Source organism: Carcharhinus amblyrhynchos, chromosome 9 (assembly GCF_965287045.1).
Source record: "Carcharhinus amblyrhynchos chromosome 9, sCarAmb.v2.hapA, whole genome shotgun sequence".
NCBI lineage: Eukaryota > Metazoa > Chordata > Chondrichthyes > Carcharhiniformes > Carcharhinidae > Carcharhinus > Carcharhinus amblyrhynchos.
The window spans coordinates 69,453,395-69,472,901 of record NC_137332.1 but is presented as its reverse complement, the minus strand read 5'-3'; the positions used below and the strand labels follow the sequence as shown (position 1 = coordinate 69,472,901).

General features: G+C 38.9%; 1 protein-coding gene across 2 annotated transcripts in view; it reads left to right on the top strand.

Annotated features, from left to right (window-relative positions):
- vamp4 (vesicle-associated membrane protein 4) overlaps nt 1–19,507 on the top strand; it is a 69,958-nt gene that overhangs the window by 24,390 nt on the left and 26,061 nt on the right. The gene's annotated exons all lie outside the window — the stretch shown is intronic.

Below are 19,507 nucleotides of genomic sequence, written 5' to 3'. Positions count from 1 at the left end.
ATGGTGTAGTTCCACAAACACTAATGTGATCATGGCCAGGCAATTTGTTTTCTTTTAATGTAGAAAGTGATATGCAGTTTACAGGTTGGGGGGGGGTGTACACAGACGTTGAATTGACTGACCTGTGTAAATCTGTCTTATCTGTCTACCCCAGTTCCAATAATGTAGCTGTTTCATAATTAGTTAAGAACAGCCATAATTGTGTAGCAAGTTATATCCAACAAAATGTATGACTTGAGAAGTAATGATTGCAGACCTGTCTCCCTATTAACATTTATAATAACCTGCTGCTTTATTCAGGAAATTGTTAAACTGTTCCTTGTAACCACTTTTTCCTTTTGTTTCCTCATGTTTTTGCTTTGCCTCAAGCTAGCAAGTTGTAAGCTATTTAATTTGATAAAATACATATATATCTTGAAATGCACAGATTTTTTTATAAGCAGTTGTCATAATATAGCCATATTTTATGAAAGAAAGAGAAAATCTGATGTAAATTTTTACCAACTTTATTAGATGTTGGGCTTTATTTGCATTTGAAACTTTGGAACAAGTAAATATTTTAGTTTTCGTGACTGATCTCCCTGGTAAATTGCTACATTTATTTTTTTAAGTGTTTCAAGTTGACTAACATAAGCCTGAAGAAGGCGTGGACAAACATATATTCCCAACATTCTCAGAAACCCAATTTTAAAAATCATCATGGATTAGTAATGGATTAGTAATTGAAAAAAATAGAGATTGCACATTATTAGTGCAGAATTCTGTAATATTTTTGTATGTCATAGCTGTATAATGCATTTGTTCATTATAGCCTGTCATAAATCTAAGCTGATCCCAAGATTTTTACCCTGTATGTAGTAAATTGAGGTTGGATTTGCTTTGCATTTAAAATTAAAAAAGACAGCACTGCAGCAAAAAATATAAGGAATTAGCTTACACTGCTTTCAAAGGTCGGGAGTAGAGGTGAATCAAGCAGGTTAACAGAATTAAATCTGCAATAGCAATAAGCATAAAATGATTTTAACCAGCTTTAAAGTTTTAAAGTTTATTTATTTATTAGTCACAAGTAGGCTTGCATTAACAGTGCAATGAAGTTACTGTGAAATTCCCCTAGTCGCCACATTCAGGTGCCTGTTGGGGTCAATGCACCTAACCAGCATATCTTTCAGACTGTAGTAGGAAATTGGAGCACCTGGAGGAAACCCATACAGACACGAGAACATGCAAACTCCACACAGACAGTGACCCAAGCTGGGAATTAAACTCAGGTCCCTGGCGTTGAGGCAGCAGTGCTAATCAGTGTGCTACTGTGCCGCCCCCACAGCTTTAACACAGCAGTATGATCAGCAGACCTCAGCATAGAGTCTGGCCAAAACTTACCATTAAAGTAATGATCAGTCTAACAGTGACTAATGTATGAAATGGAATTTTTACTGACAAATTAGTGGTACTCTGACCTCTGAGTTATAGTGTGTTATTTGGTATTGTACAGTGTATTACTGACATGAGTATCAGAAGAGAAAAAAGTTGCAGGGTTCCAGGAAAAAGTTGGGCAAGTAAAACCAATACATTGAAGTAAATAACTACTGAAGTTCTGACATAATTATATTTGTTTAATATCTTCATTCATGGCTGTATTGAAACAAGAATGGTATTTTTAGTAACTTGTCAACCCAGCAACTTAAAAAAATTGCTTTGTTTAAATTCTGAACAAACTTCTCTAAATGTTCTTTCTACACCAGATATTGGATTCCAGTTAGAAATTTTGGTGCTGACAGTTGTGTGTTTCCTATTGTGTTTTCTGTTGCTATCCTTCTTAAAAGTCACAGTGCTGGCACAAACACACATGATTATTTTGTACGATGTAAAGATCGTTATTTTAAGCTAGTCACCTTTTACTTCTGATTGCATGTCTGCAAGATCTGCTTGTGACGATCTGACTGAGTTTGAATGATTGATGTAACATAACTGATCCTTCGTATGAGGAATTTTCAGTGTTTGAATTTCTACGTTGATGTGCTGCAGCCTCCTGAAACAGAGCATGGTTGCTGACGTAACATTAACACAGTGTTTGTTTAGGTGAAATGTTGCAGTATTCATTTTGAAAATTATATTCATTTTAAAACAAAATCTTTCAGAAAATGGCCTAATTAGGCTGGAACACTGCCACATAATATAAATACGTTGAGGTTACATTACAGAAACAGGCCATTCAGCTCACAAGTCCATGTCAGTGTTCACCACCACCTGTGCAAATCATTTCAGTCATATTTACCCACACTGTTCCCATGTTCCTTCATCCATCTTTACTTTCATCCACCTTCTCAATCTAATCTTGAATGTTGTCAGTTTTCACCACAAATCTGGAAGTGAGTTCTCCTGCTCTTATTTCTGTGTATACAGTAAGAAGTCTCTCAACACCAGCTCAAAGTCCACCAGGTGTATTTGGTAGTAAAGCTTTCTGAGCACTGCCCCTTCATCAGGTGAGTGGAGAGTTGGGTTCACAAACAGGACAAATATGGACACAGACTCAATTACAAGATAATGGTTGGAATGAGAGTCTTAACAGGTAATCAAGTCTTTTCAGGTGTAGACAATGCGAGTGGAGAGGGGGTTAAGCACAGGTTAAAGAGGTGTGAATTGTCTCAAGCCGGGACAGTTAGTAAGATTTTGCAAGCCCAGGCGAGTCATTGGGGTTACAGTGCGACATGGACCCAAGATCCCGGTTAAGGCCATCCTCTCATGCGGGACTTGGCTATCAGTTTTTGCTCAGCAATTCTACGTTGTCGTGTGTCTTGAAGGCCGCCTTGGAGAACGCTTACCCAAAGCTCAGAGGCTGAATGCTCTTGATTGCTGAAGTGTTCCCCGATGGGAAGGGAACACTCCTGTCTGGTGATTGACGAGAGGTGTCCGCTCATCTGTTGTTGTGATGTATGCATGGTCTCGCCAATGTATCATAACTGTGCCTACCCCATTCCAATGCAGGCATCTCCACATTCTTTCTGTGTAAAGAGGTTTCTCATGCTCTCTCATCCAAATCTGTTGGATTTAATCTTAGGCCTACAAATCCTTCATTCTAGTCCTTTCATTACCGAACCAGTTTGCTCTACCTACCCTATTCCATCCTATGATGATGTTGAAATACTTTTATTTTGGTATGTATTCTAATGAAAATGCCTAATTTTTCAAGTTTTTCTTCACATGGATCATCATTACTGAGAGCAAAGTGTATGCTCCCTGAAACTTCTATTTGCCTCCTATGGTGTAGAATCCAATTCTACACATAGTAATCGCTATCTAAGCTTTTTAAAATTTTACCATAAATTAAATATATTAGTATTATCACTAAATTTTAAGCTGAGAAATGAGATGGTTGGTGATTTTTTTAACCCGACTTCATTTGGGATGGTAAATTGTTCAGTGCTTTGCCTTCCTAAAACATTCTGTTGGAAGTTTAAAACTGTTTCAACGCCATGGTTTTAAAATGATTCTTCTCCACAAGCTTCTTTGCTATTAACTGAAATCTTTAAAGAAAAACATTTCATTTATCTTGAGCTTTTTATGTCCAGTGGATTATTGCCAATAAAATATGTTTGAAGAGTAGTTTCTTGTTGGAACAGCGGTGTGATAATGGTGACATAATCTGTTTTAGTTTGGTTGGTTGAGGGATAAATATTGACCTTGTGACAGCAGCCATGGCCCAAAAACTGGCACCTGCTCGACTGTGTCATTGTTTGCGCTGGGACCGCAGAGAGTCTCCTGTGCCATGATAGGTTCTGATGACTGCTGGACCCATCACTACCTTATTCAATAAAGCATATTCATCAATCTGACTCCACACAGCAATGCCACAAGAAAATTAGCAATCGACAGTCTCAAAGATCCCACCAAGGGGGCACTTAGCCAGCGCCTGACTGTCACTCTCTCAACCTCCAGCCACCAGGAGCTACAGTGTTCCTATTATGCCTGGTCAACCCTAAAGTTCACCATAGCAAGTAATTGTGAAGAGGTCCTTGGTATTCTACCCAGAAAACATTGTGACTACTTTGACCAAAATCACAATGAGATAAAGACCTAATAAACATTGGTGCAAAGCTTTCATCAACTGAAAAATTTGTGGCACAAGTGAAAAGCAACCGTTCTTAGGCAGCTGAAGGCAGTGGTACAGCAATAAACCCACAATGAAAAGAACAAATGGTGGAAAGGAAAAGTACAGGAGATCCAACAACACAACACAAATGACATGCATGGTATTTTTCAGCAAAGTTGAAAACGTCATTTGACCACTTAAAAATAACAAGGCCTCTGCGGCAGATGGAATCCCTGCTAAAATTCTGTAACTAGGTGGCGAAATACTCTTGACAGGGCTGCATAATCTCATATCCTTTGTTTGGGAAGAGAAATGTATGCTGGGGATCTGCAATTCCCTGGTGAAAAGTCCAATTATCGTAACTAATCACCACCTCCCATGACTGCAGAGCTCCTTTCCAGAGTTGCATTGCAATTTCATCCATCGAGTGGCACTAAGGACATGATCTTTGCGCATCAAATCTATACAAGGAACAGCATCAACCTTTGTGCATAGCTTTTTATAACCTCAAGGAAGTCTTTGATGCTGTCAACCACAAAGGCTGATGGAATATCCTTCTAAAGTTTGACACCTCAGAAATTTGTCGCCACTTCTTTTGCCTACCTATGATGGCAGACAAGATGTGATCCTCATCAATGGAGCCATCACAGATCCCATTTCAGTGAAGACTGGGGTCACACAAGGTTGTGACATTGCAGCAACGCTCTTCTCTGTTTTGTTTGCTGCAGTATTGCACCTCACTTCTCGCAAATTGCCCGCGGGCGGGGGGTAATTTACAGAACAGAGAGGAAACTGTTAAGCCCACAGTGTCTTCAATTCAAAACTATAGTTACTCCAACCTCAGTCACCGAGCTACGATATGCAGAAAGCACTATGCACTCACTCAAACTGAGTTCCAGGTGATACCGACACCTCTGAAGTGCCAGAGAAGATCGGCCTTTTACTAAACACCCAGAAAACTAATCTAACTAATGCTGGATAAACTCAGCAGGTCTGGCAACACCTTGTGGAGTGAGAAACGAGTTAATATTTCAAGTCGTCATAACTCTCAGGATATTAGAAAGCAAATGTCTTTTTTTTTTACACAGCCCCCACTGCAACCTGCCATTCTCCACTACCACCCTGTCGACTCATGATTAATGACAAGATTCTGGAAAATGTAGAACATTTTTTGTATTTTTGGACCCTCATCTTGACAAAGGCAGGCAGAGACAATGGAATTCACCTTCGCCTTCAATGTACTAGCTCAGTCTTTGGCCAGCTGCAAAGTGTTTGAGAATCAGGATCTGAAACCTGAGACTAAGGTCATGGGTTACCCAGCAGCTGTGATTCCCTCATTCCTATATGGGGATTGGTTAGCTCAGTTGGCTGGATGGCTGGCTAGTGATATGGAGTGGCGCCAACAGCATGGGTACATTTCCCATACTGGCTGAGGTTATGAATTCCCGCCTTCTCAATCTTGCCCCTCATCTGAGGTGCAGTGATCCTCAAGCTAAATCACCATCAATCAGCTCTCTCCCTCAAAGGGGAGAATAGCCTGCTGTCATCTAGGACTGTGGTGACTTTGCTTTTATGTGCTTTGGAGACTTGAGCAACTTGCAGCAGACATCTCAAAGCACAGAAGATATAACACCAGCAGTGCCTTTGCAAGATACATGATGGCAAGAAAGGTGGACCAACAGCAGTGTCCTCTCCCACGCTCACACACTCAACATAGAGGTGTCAGTCCAGCTCTGCTGGGCGGGACTTGCCATTTGCACGTCTGACACCATGCTCCCAGAGCAATTGTTCTGTTTTGAGCTTGATTGTGATAGGATACTCTCAGGAGTACAATGGAAATGTTTTAGATGTTCTTAAAGCATCCATGAAAAGATCAAATATCCATGCCTACTTATACAAATCCCTGGTTTGTGACTGACCAAAATGGCAAAAGGTTGTTTGGAAGGCACTAAACTTATTGAGGAGACTTTGGCAGCCCCAGATGCCAAGCTGAGGCATCACTGTGAGTGCACAGATAGCCCAAGTGCCCCACTCTTCCTGCCTCTGACAATACCTGTCCTGTATGTGGCAGAGTTCAGTAAGAAGTCTGACAACACCAGGTCATAGTCCAACAGGTTTCTTTGGTAGCACAAGCCATAAGCTTTCGGAGCACAGCCCCTTCATCAGAAAAGTGTGAGTTATGTTCACAAACAGGGCATATGTAGACACAAACTCAATTTATAAGATAATGGTTGGAATGCGAGTCTTTACAGGTAATCAAGTCTTAAAGGTACAGATAGTGGGAGTGGAAAGAGGGTTAAGCACAGGTTAAAGAGGTGTGTATTGTCTCCAGCCAGGACAGTTAGTGAGATTTTGCAAGCCCAGGCAAGTTGTGGGGGTTACAGATAGTGGACAGGAAGCCAAGATCCCAGTTGAGGTCGTCCTCATGTGTGCGGAACTTGGCTATCCAAGATATTGTCCAAGACTTGGATAGCCAAGTTCTGCGCACATGAGGACGGCCTCAACCAACCTCTTGGGTTCATGTCACACTATCTGTAACCCCCACGACCTTTGCCTGGGCTTGCAAAATCTCACTAACTGCCCTGGCTGGAAGCAATACACATCTCCTTAACCTGTGCTTAACCTTCTCTCCACTTACATTGTCTGTCTGTACCTTTTAAGACTTGATTACCTGTAAAGACTTGCATTCCAACCATTATATTGTAAATTGAGTTTGTCTATATATGCCCTGTTTTTGAACACAACTCTCACTCACCTGATGAAAAGGCAGTGCTACCAAATAAACCTGTTGGACTTTAACTTGGTGTTGTGAGACTTCTTGCTGTGCTTACGCCAGTCCAACGTCGGCATCTCCAATTGTGGCAGAGTCTGCAGATCATGTATTGGATTCATCAACAATTACAACTCATCAAACTGGAGTGGAAGTTATGTCATCCTCAATCCTAAGGGACTGCCTAAGAAGAAAGAGGAGATTGGCTGGGATGATGGGGAGCGCTAGCCTGTGCTTGAAACAAAAACTCATTTTCTGAAGAGAGATTTAGTCAATTATCTGTACAAAAGCATGGTAGCTTCATGATTAAATGTAATACCTGGATTGTTTTACAAATATATTTTGCTCTACTTCATTACATCATTTATATTAAACAGCATATAAATGGACAATCTAATTCTTTATTTTGATCAGGTTCAGCAAACTTAGTATACAGGAATGAATGCCAATGAAATACAAATAATTATTGTTGCGTTGTGATGTTTTGTAGCTCAGAAGGAGATTAATGTTGTAAAGTGCAGAGGCAATGATTTGCATAAAGCTTTGTCTCAAATTCTAGCAGAAGACTGGAACATTGGGCAATTTGAGGTTCAAGTGCTGGAGTTTATCATTCATTGTCAGTTGCACTGGTTGTTTATGCCTGATAATCTGGGGGCGGGGCGATCTTTGTAGTGGTTTGATGCAACTGAATGAGGGCATTTAAGAGTAATAAACCATGTTGGTGTAGGAGTGGAGTCACACGTGGGTCGGATCAAGGAGGAAGAACAGGTTTCCTTCCATAAAGGACATTAGTCATTGAGGTGGGTTACAATTGCACAACAGTTTCATAATCACGCTTGTTAATATCAGCATTTAAAAAACTGAGTTCAGTTTTCACTGCCATGTTGAGATTTAAACTTGCATTCTATGGATTATTAGTGCACTAGACTAGAGGTTGAGACTCATCTGTGCTGCAGTTTCTGATATCTTTTAACTTGCATACAAGATTTTCACTTGTAAAATCCAACTTTCATGAAAGTTCCAAACAACATCCTGGATAACCTGAGCATTTAAAGGTTTATGAGCGTCCACATTAAGTATTACATTTCCCACGTCTGTTTGACTCTAATCTTTCTGCAGCATCATTAAAAACTGCTTTCTGTGGATCAACCGAAATCTCGACACTCTCCAACATGTTCAGAAAGAAAAAAACATTTTATTTGTGTTGATTTCATCCTTTTCCAAAGATTTCAGTTTAATTCACCTTTCAATGTCTTTTTTATGACGAAGAAAAATGGTTCGAGTCAGGATCTTATTTTCAGAGATACATAAATACTCCAAGACAAATTCAGGCATTACAATCTTTCTGCCATTAAACGTGTCTAAAGCTGAAATCTTTGGAAAAGGAACACAAATAAAATGTTTCCTTCTTTCTAAACATGTTGGAGAGTGTTGAGATTTTGGTTGATCCATAGAAAGAAGCAGTTTTTAATGATGTTGCAGAAAGATTAGAGTCAAACAGATATGGGAAACATTTAATGTGGACGCTCATAAACCTTTTAATGCACACCATAAATCCTGACTAATTAAAGAAGTGCCATGCATTGACTTTTTTCTCTTGTTTCGTATTTTAAAATTATGCAGTGAATAATGAGCTTTAATGAGCCATTGTTCCAGTGAAATGGAGAAACGGTTTGATTAATACTAGATTGAAATTATGGTTGCCCTTATGTAATAAGAATTTATGTACTAAACTTGACGCTACAAATAGTGTGTGTTTAAGTTTTTAATAGGAAGTCTATTGTCCCTCTAATCTTCCTCACTTGCACAAGCAACAGAAACCAGGTCTCTGTATCACAATGCATTATATTTGATCCTAATTTAAATACTGTACTTTTTAAACTACAATATGTTTTTTCCAGAGCCTCCTGATCAAGTGTCACATTCTATAATAGATCCAGCTATTTAAGTTCTCAAGTTGGGGAGAGAACTGTAGGATTGAGATTCTGCAACATGAGTAAATGGCTACATCAAATAAAATCTCTGAACGCCAAAATCTAACCCCAAATGATTGCCTCCAGATTTCATAAAATGTTTTCAATCTGTGATTATGAACCAAAAATTCACATCCAGTATTGAACTTGTTCTGAAGTTTCAACTCGCCTTCTCAATACTGCAGCTGTCCGTATCCAATAAGTCATGGACCTTACTCAGACACCACCTCCTCATTCTTTTTAAGTCACGTTCCTATATTTCAGATATATATTTTTGGCTGTAGAAGTATTCATATAGAAATAATCATTAACAGCTAGAAATCTATCCCTGCTGGCTTATCCTTTCATTTTTGAGTGTAGATAATATGTTCCATTCTCTAATCCATAAATCCCAACTCTAGTTCGAAATACCATTGCATTGAGGTCATTTAATATCAAATTTTGGCCAATGCTTGCAATGAATGAACAAATAATGGGCCAGAGTTTCCTGCCAAGATAATAGTGAGACTAGTTGTGCTCAGAATCATTTATATGTAAATAATGCCGCAACCTTGTGTGGGGCAGATGGGCAGATATCTAAAAGATACTGTTCAGTTTGCATATCTCACCAAATTTTCTCTTGCAAAACATTTCAGTTTTGCTGTCTGTCTCACCATTGACATGCATTGAGTGTCATGGAGTTTGCTGGATTTGCACGATAGACATGAACTAAATCTGCCACAGAAGTTTAAGGCTTGCAATTACATGTGTAAGTACACTTTTAACAATTGTTAATTCCTGCACACAGCTTCATAGACACCAAAAATGATCAGTTACAAGTATGGAGTCTTATTCCTTCAGGTTTAAACTTTTTGTACTGATTTCATAAGAACATAAGAAATAGGAGCAGGAGTAGGCCATCTGGCCCTTCGAGCCTGCCCCGCCATTCAATAAGATCATGGCTGATCTGTCGTGGCTCAGTTCCACATTCCTGCCCTCTCCCCATAACCCTTAATCCCCTCTCTTATCAAAAACCCATCAACCCGCGTCTTAAAAATATTTAGCAAGGTAGCCTCCACCACTTCAACAGGCAGAGAATTCCAGAGATTCACCAGCCTTTGAGTGAAGAAGTTCTTCCTCAACTCCGTTCTAAACCGCCCCCCCTTTATCTTGAGGCTGTGCCCCCTAGTCCTACTGTCCTTTCTGAGCGGGAAGAGTCTTTCCACCTCTATCCTATCCATCCCATTCATCATCTTATACGTCTCAATGAGATCTCCCCTCATTCTTCTAAACTCTAACGAGTACAAGCCTAGTTTATTCAGCCTCTCCTCATAGCTCAACCTCCTCAACTCCGGCATCAGCCTAGTAAACCTCCTCTGTACTCCCTCCAAGGCCAAAATATCCTTGCATAAGTACGGCGCCCACACACACTACTCCAGCTGCGGCCTCACCAATCAAAAATGATTTATAGAAAATTCCTGTTTCCTTTCTGTCTTTTCATTCGATCTTTCCTCCATTTTATTGACATTGAATTCCCCTCTAATTCATCCTTTTCAGACTTTCTGCTATTTACTTCCCATCCCAAATCTCCTTGGCTAAGGATATAGCATTATTTTCGCCCTGTTCCTTTGAGTTCCAAATGTTCTGTTTCCCTCACTGTTGTTATCAGCTTGTACTTTCCGAAACTTTGTGGACTAAACTATTTTCGGTTGAAAGGGACAAGTCTAACAAAAGGCAAGTGTCACCAAATTCCCTTCTGCAGCAAAATGTGAAGATGCATAATATCCTACCACTGTATCGAGCAAAGTTGTACATTTTTCTGTTAATCAATGTTTTTACCTCCTAAATTCTCTCTGATCTGAATTTGTATTTTTGCTTGCACGTACCTCCTCTCTGTACTGGTTGATATTTGAGCAGCTAGGTTACGTAGGAAGGAAGAGGATTTTGTAAACCAGATAAATTTTGAATCCTTGATAATTTTCCTACTCCACACTTTTTTGCATTGATCTACAGATAGCTCTTCCATCAACATTTAAATGCAAGTATTGTTTAAAAAAAAAATTTTATTGGGCAGCTTAAAAATCTCATTGTCATAAATAATGTCCAGGTAATTAGTGGAACCAACCCATACATTTTCTATAATTTATTAATTTAAGAAAATAATTTAATTCTGAGGATTAAGCAAGGGAGTCATCTAATGTGATGCGTGTAAATCAAACTGCTTTAGAGCTTTCTCAGACAGAACACAATGTTGCCGGTGGCTTGTGATACTCAATGAAACAAGTTTACATCATTACAGACTTGCCAGCTTTGAGGTTTACTACTCTATCCCACCAATTTGAAAGTTGCCTAGAGGGCAATTATTAAATGGTGGACACTAGGTTTCGAAATTATGACATTTATGACAAAGAACATCGGTGGTTTTGTACATAGCAGTACTATCTAACGTCAACATCAACAAATGTAGGAGTGTTCAAATACTTTCTTGGCTGTAACTTGTGTTGCCAGTGTCATGTTATTGTGCACCATGTAACAGATTGAATCGTTGAACATCTATATCTTCAGGCTCCATTTCACGAAAAACAAATCCATGCGAATTACTGCAATTGTCATTCTAAATTTTCTTAGTAGTCAGATGAAAAGAAATGAAATTGCATGCTTACCAATGTAAAATTACCTATCTAACAATTTTCTTTCTATCAGAATCTATTGAAAAGCTATTTTTAATGTTATTTTGCATTTGTGATTTCAAAATTAATTTTGCTTTTGATAGTTCAGTGGGTACTTGTATTATGTGGTGAGATACTGGAAGGAGCACAGGTTTGATCCCTTGCCTTTGCTAAGCTCAGCTGGTGTTGCAGTAGGGTGTTATAACTAGCCTTAGCATTTCTGGGTTAACAAAGTAAAATTCGATCAGTGTTTCTACTGGCAGGACAGTTGGTGACTTAAATTTGATATAATTATCAAAAGAACCAGAGGAAGATGAGAATTCTATTTTGATGCAACGAGTTGTTGTCATCTGGAATTGGATATACACTTGAAAACATTTGCAGGGAATGGTCTAATTGGAATGTTCTTTCAGGGAGCAGGCATGATGAATCAAGTGGCTTCCTTATGTTCTATATCATGTTGTAATTCTAGTTAACATTCTTGATTATAGTATCTTAGCTGGAAAGTGTGCTGTGTGGACATCTGTTAAGGACAGTATCAGAATAAAAACCATAAGGACAAACTTGTCATTACATAGTGCATTTCTGGGCCTCCCCAAGCACTTCGCAATCAATGAAGTACTTCTGGATTGTAATTATTGTCGTAATGTTGAGAAACTTAGCAGCCAGTTTATATACAGCAAAATTTCATGCACAGCAATTGGATAAATGTCAAAATTAGCTATTTTAATAGATTATGGATAAATTTTGTTCACCACAGTAGAACTGCTCAACTCTTCAAATAGTATCTTTGCATTCATTTCATTTGCATGAGAGAGCAAACTGAGAGAATCTGTCTAATGCATCATTAGAAAGACAGTTCCATCTGATGGTGCAGATCCTAGATACTGCCTTGAAATGTCAGCTTACATTATTTCTCTGAAGTGGGTCTTTGACCAATGATCTTCTGGATTAAAAGAGAAGACTGGCATCCTTGAGCCAAAGCTGATTTCTAAAAGTTGGATCATGATGGTCCCCAGCTTGTACAAATCAAGTGACCTCCAATGATTCATTGTGTTTATTTTGTTGTTCTACATAGCCATTTGAATGAAGAGTTGCCATTTGACTCTGCAGTCTGGACTGGCTAGGGGATATTTCTAATCTTGATAATATTGAGGGATCACTACTAGATTGTATGCTTACACTGTATAGTTACTGAGTGAAAACAAATGTTCATACATATGAACATATGAATTAGAAGCAGGAGTGGACTACTCATTCCCTCGAGCCTGCTGTGCCATTCTATAAGATCATGGCTGACCTGATTTTTTTTCGACTCCACATTCCCTCCTACTGCCAGTAATTTTTCACCCCCGCCTCTTGCTTATCAAGAATCAGATGTTCTATTCATTGAACAACATACCAACACACACTCCTTAGATTCGAACATAAAAGATGACCAGTTGAGGGGAGGCTGTTGGTGTCTTGAACTATAGTTGAATAAAGCACTAAGTCATCTGGAGAAGAGAGACATTGAGGGGAAAAAAAATGACTTGTGTATTGATTTACTGAAAAGCAATTTTTTTTGTATCTGGCATTTTGAAATTGATATTGCAATTTAGGAAAATTGCAAGGAATACCATCAATTGACAACGTGGCCCTTTTCAATTTCATGAAAGCCTTTGACTCTGCCCATTGTAAAAGCTTGAGTATTCTCAAATTTAGCCTCCGTCAGAAATTTGTCATCATTCTCCTCCTACTCCACAATGACGTGCAAACCATGATTGTCACCGATGGGACAACCATCGAGCCTATTTCAGTGAAAATTGGGATTAATCAAAACTGTGGCATTGCACCAACCCTGTTCTTCATCTTCCTCACTGCAACACTGCACCTCACCTCCAACAAAATGCCCACAGGCATGAAGATAATGTACAGGATACATGGGAAATTGTTCAAACTACACTGCCTTCAAAGCCAAACTAGTTTTAACTTCATCATTGAACTTCAATATGCAGATGGCACATGGGTGCATGCAGATTCAAACTAAGCTCTGGCTCATTCTTGACTCCTCTGAAGTATATAATAAAATAAACCTTTTACTGAACATCTGGAAAACTAAGATCCTTGCCCACAAGGCTCCCAAAGAATAATACCTGTTAAGATCAACGGCAGGACCCTGGAAAATGAAAACCATTTTCCGCATCTTGGGAGCCTCCTCTTGACAAAGGTAAAAGTAGAGGACAGAATTCATCATTGCCTTTGTGTCTGCAATAGACTTTGACTCGTGAGGAAATGAGACTTTGAAGATCAGGATCTCTAAGGTCATGGTTTATCAGGCATCAATGGTCTATGTGTTTCGGAGACATGGATGGCCTAGAGCAGGCATCTCAAAAGCACCAGCACTACCATTGCAAGATCCTACAAATCCAAAGCTGACTTGTCCACCAGGTACTAATCATTCAAAAACAGCACTTCGGGGCAAAACATGTCATTCGTATATAACAACAAAGTGGTGGAGAAACTCAGGTCTGGCAGCATCTGTGGAGAGAGAAACAGTTAAATATGACTTCTTTGAAAGCAAAGTGTTTTACACAAAATATCAACTGTTTCTCTCTCCACAGAAGCTGCCAGTCCTGCTGAGCTTTTCCACCACTTCCTGTTTTTATTTCAGATCTCCAGTGAGCACTGCAGTTTGCTTTTATAATGTCATTCATATACCTGATAAAAACACCCAAAGCTCTATTCAGGATTCGGTCACTGCATAAAACTCCCAGGAGGACAACAGAAACTCTCTCGTGTGCCACTAAAACATCTCTGAAGAAATCAAATATCTGCTGATTCATGAGAGTCCCTGACTTGACAAAAATGGCAAGATTCATTCGGGTGGGTAATGAATACTTCAAAAGTCTTTACTGGGAACATGCAGAGGCAAAGTCGGGGCATTGGAGAAAGAGCACAAGTCTCTCAACAGTTCATGTCCTCAATCCTCCCAGCTGTCCTGCAAGTGGCAGAGTCTATAGATTACATGTTGAGCTTAGCCATCTCAGAACCTATCAAACTGGAGTGGAAGCAAGTCATCTTTGATCCCAAGGGACTGCCTTAATAGTTGTACGTAAACCATATAAAATCTGTTCTCACTCTTGGCTGCAACTTTTGGGTACTTAAAATAAACTTGCCTTTCAAGCTCATTGAGTGAATATTTACTAAAGACTGCAACAGTGACTTTTCAAAATATGTTTGAAGTCTTGGACTGAAAGTCCCTTTTTTTTTATAATCCTGCATTCCAGGCTGACTCGTTATAGCCTTGTGAAATCCGTTATAATGATAACTGCATTCTCCCCTGCTTCCTGGTTAATAAAGGAAAAAATACTCCTTGGTTTTTATGTGGGAGTGGGTTGATTATGAGGCTGTTAGTTGCTGGGGGAATTTTGTTGCTGTTTAGATGCATAATGCTACAGCACTGATACTTTTTATTGTCAAATTATAATGTGCTAATTTTCTATTGTATAGATACTTCTTAAAATGCTAAACAAGTAAATATGTAATTTGCCTTTTTTTGAAAAATGTTATATTTGATGGAGGAAAGTGTTCGCTTTTCCAAGTGTGCATTCTAGTCTTGAGAAGCCAAAGCATGAACAAAGACCCATCTCTCAGATTTTCAAATGAGTAGGACCAGAAGATGAAGTATATCAAGAATATGAAAACAAAACGCTGCAGATACTGGAAATCTGAAATGACAACAGAAAACGCTAATAATGCTTAACTGGTTGGGGAACCTTTTTTGGAGAGACAAACAGTTAATATTCCGGTTGATGACATTCCATCAGAGCACAAGAATATAGTCTGTTCAGTTGCATCTTGGGCTTATTGGATGACTTTCACAAGTTTGCCCTTGTATCACTTAAAGTTTCAAAATTTTTACCATATGGAAAATACACTTGGCATTGTATCACCATGCCTTCAATCGTCTAGGTTTTTTTATAACTGTGTCTGGGTAGAGGACTGTTTTACTATCCTTTGAAATCCAGCTGTCTGCAAGCATTGTTTTTTTTAACATCCCTATTAACTATTTAGAACAAGTATCAATTTAGTTCTTCACACATTATTGCACTGATTTGACCCTTTTTCTCTACAATGCGGGCATACTGGCAAAATGGTTGCCAGTTTAACCATAATCACTATTAGCGAGTTAATCGTTCAGGCGTGAAAGAAATATGCTGAGTTGTGAATTTCCACAAATTGCTGGACGATTTGTGTCATTCCACTGTTAATATCTAAGTATTGGTAGCTTGCCCTCAAGCTCCCTGCAAGTTTCAAGAAATTACTTCATTTGCACATTAAATGATAATTAAACATGGGACAGTGTGTTTGTGCTGGTTGGGGAGGCAGTAGTTTAATGGTATTGGCACTGGTCTGGTAACCCAGAGACCCAGGGTAATGCTCAGGGGACCCAGGTTCAAATCCCACCGTGGCAGATGGTGAAAGTTGAATTCACTAAAAAAGCCTGGAATTAAAACTCTAATAACCCCTTGAAACCATTGTCAACTGTCACAAAACCCCATCTGGTTCACTGATGTCCTTTAGGGAAGGAAATCTGTCATCCTCATCTGGTCTGGCTTGTATATGACTCCAGTTCCACAACAATGTGGTTGACTCTTAAATGCCCTCAGGTGAGCAATAAATGCTGGTCCAGCCAGTGATGCCCATATGCTATGAATGGATTTAAAAAAAGCATAAGGAATCTCTTACTGCCAGCAATGCCTGTCCATCTGAGAAAGGGAACAATTGAAAGTGGAATCCAATTTCTGCTGATTGCCAATTAATATTCCTTTTTTTCCTCTCAATCCAGTCATTCTTTTTCCCTCCTTTATTTGCCTTTCTGTCCTCAGTGTAACTCTCGTTCACATGAGTGAATGAGAGTCACATTTCCATTACCTATTCCACTCTATGAAGCCTCATTGGGTAAGGAAATAGACTCATGGTTCCATAGTTCATTAGGGTCCAGCTGTCCCATCGCCCTTGTTGTGCTTCTTTCAGCTCACAATTAGTTTTCAAGCTAAAGGATGAGGGGAAAAAGCCAAATGAACTAGACACGTCACAAGATCTCCTCTGCAGCAAAATCTAGACCAACATTACAATCAGAATTGGGTCAGATGCATCAATTAGCACTTGTAGCACCAACAAATTTACTTTATACTCCTGTGGGTAGGGTTCAGTTTTCAACAGTAGGAATTATTGTTCCATTCACCAGCCTCCTAACACAGCAATGCACAAGATCAGATTTCCAGTTACAGCTTGTTCCATCATACACAAACATGCGAATCAGGAGCAGGCCGCTCAGCCCCTCGAGCTATTCTGTCATTCAGTTAGATCGTGACAGATCTGCTTGTAACATCAATGCCACATTCCTGCCTATCTTGATAACCTTTCACTGTCTTGTTAATGAATTTGCCTAGCTCTGCGTCAAAAATATTTGAAGACTCTGCTTCTACTTCCTTTTGAGAAAGAGAGTTCTAGAGACACTCAACCTGCGTGAAAAAAATACCCCTCATCTTTGTATGAAATGAGTGACCCCTAATTTTTAAAGCGACCCCTAGTTCTACATTCTCTGACAAGAGGAAACATCTCCACGTCCACTATGTCAGTACCCCTCAGGATCTTAAAGATTTTGATCAAGTTGTCTCTTACTCTAAACTTTAGTGGATACAAACCTAACCTCTCCAGTCTATCCTCATAAGATAACCTGCCCATTCCTGATATTAGTCTAGTAAATCTTCCCTGAACTGCTAATGTATTTACATCGTTACATATGTAAAACAGCATACTACTTCAAATATGGTTTCACCAATGCTCTGTACAACTGAAACATACCTTCACTACTATGTAATCCGTTTCCTCCACGATAAACCTATCATTCTATTAGATTTCCTAATTACTTGCTTTACCTGTATTTACCTGCCTTTTGTGGTTCATGCACGAGTTGCAAGTTTAAAAATGTGGGAGTGTAATTGATTAAATTCATAAGTATGAATGGAGGTGTGGAGGCAGTTGTGGGAAGAGGGATGGCTTTAGCACAAGGTTGAGTAAATTTCAGTGTTTGTCTATTCTCGACTTGTTAGGGACTTTAGTGGGTCATTTTCGACAGAGATTCTCAGATAATCGGTCATAACTTCAGAATATTTGTTGGAGGTACAGTTTTAATTATTTACATTGTACAGTCCTCGGTTAAAGATTATCTCTTGTTATAAACTGTCTTACTACATCAAAACATCTCAAAGTAAGTACTTGCCACAATTGTTTCTGAAGTGCTTGTGCTTATCAAATTAAAGTGTGCACTTGAGGAACTGAACAGATTTTTAATTTGCATAATATTAAATACTTGCTGGTCAGAAATAGCATGGTTTAGGTTTAGAGCAAACTCCATGTACAATCTAACACAGAATCCCCAAAAAACACATTAGTCTTCGATAAGCGATGAATTGCACTTGGTTTGTCCCTGTGCTCGGACTGTTTTGAGACATTCCAAATTAATTTAATTATGAGAGAGGTGGGGTAGCTTCCAGCCGTCAGTCTGGCTGGATGCAAATCCAGATGCCAGAGTTGAATAAACATCATTCTAGCTTGCTGCACCACTCAGTCTCTAGATGCTAAATGATTTATTTAATATTAAGAAATAACAGTAGCAAATTAAAAACTTGCGAATGGAGAATGAAATAGCAACTGTAGAAGAACTTTGAGTAGAATAGTGGATTTTTAACTACACATCTTTCATACTTGCAGAAGCAGGGAATCAAATTAAATTGACTGGAAGTCGATAAGTCTTAATTGTCAGCAATTAAAGAACCATTTAGATTTTCACTATATAAGCTTCATTGATTCAAATGTAATGTTAGCTGACTTGGAAAAATAAGAATGTAGGAATGAGAAAAGACCATTGAACTGGTCCTGTTGATTTAGGTCCCTTGTTCTTTCATCATTTTCAGCTCCCTTTTGCTCTGGCGTCAAGCACCTACCCCATGCTGAATTTGAAATGTTTCCATTTCCTTTTTTGAGTGCTTCAACTGAGTCTACATTCATTGTGCTTATGGCAGTCTGCTCCATAAACTAACAACTCAAAATGTGAACAAGTTACTGCTTAAGTCAACTCTACTGTGATCCATTGTTAATTACGTGCAAAATTCATCTGCAACCACTCTGATTCTCATATCTACAGATTTTAAACCTTGGGATTATGCATATCATTATTTCTTAATTTAAGAACAAATCTGACTCTTCATAGTTAGTGATCATAAGCTTGGAATCAGCTTTGTCCTCCTTTGACCTTTTTCATGATCTCAGTTATCAAAAACCAACATTTGCAATTGTACCAATGCCCTATTAACTACCAATCTCATCTCCCTGAACTTGCAATCAAAATACATGGCAATCATTGCCTTGAAATACAAGGATGTTTTTAACGGATAGAGATCAGATTGGCTGTTTCTTTAATAGTCTGTCTTCATATAATGATCTCGAAAACTGACATTCATTATACTGTCAGTGTTCCGTTGACTTATCATTCATATGGTTGCAATGTTTTTGAATTTTATTTCTTTGTTTTGCATTAACTGTTTTTCTTATAGTCCATTTTATGCTCAGACTTTTGTCCTGAATGGCATCGAGCTTCTTGAGTGTTGTTGGAGCAGCATTCATCCATGCAAGTAGAGAATACTCAATCGCACTCCTGTCTTGCCCTTATTCCTTACGGAGAATGGAAAGGCAGTCAGGAATTGATAATTTTCAGTTGCAGACTTAGTCTTGTAGTCTGCTAAGTACCAGGTGGGAGTACTCAGTCATGAAGACTAGCCAACTAAAAAGATACATTAAGTTGGGATAAATGGACCATTTTCAGGTTGGCAAACTGTTGATTAGTGGAGTGCAACATGGATTAGTGCTGGGCCTCAACTACTTGCAATATAATGACGTGGATGAAAGGAGTGAGTGACAAGTGTATTGTAGACACATTTGCTGATGATATAAGGATAGCTGGGAAAGCCAGTTTAAG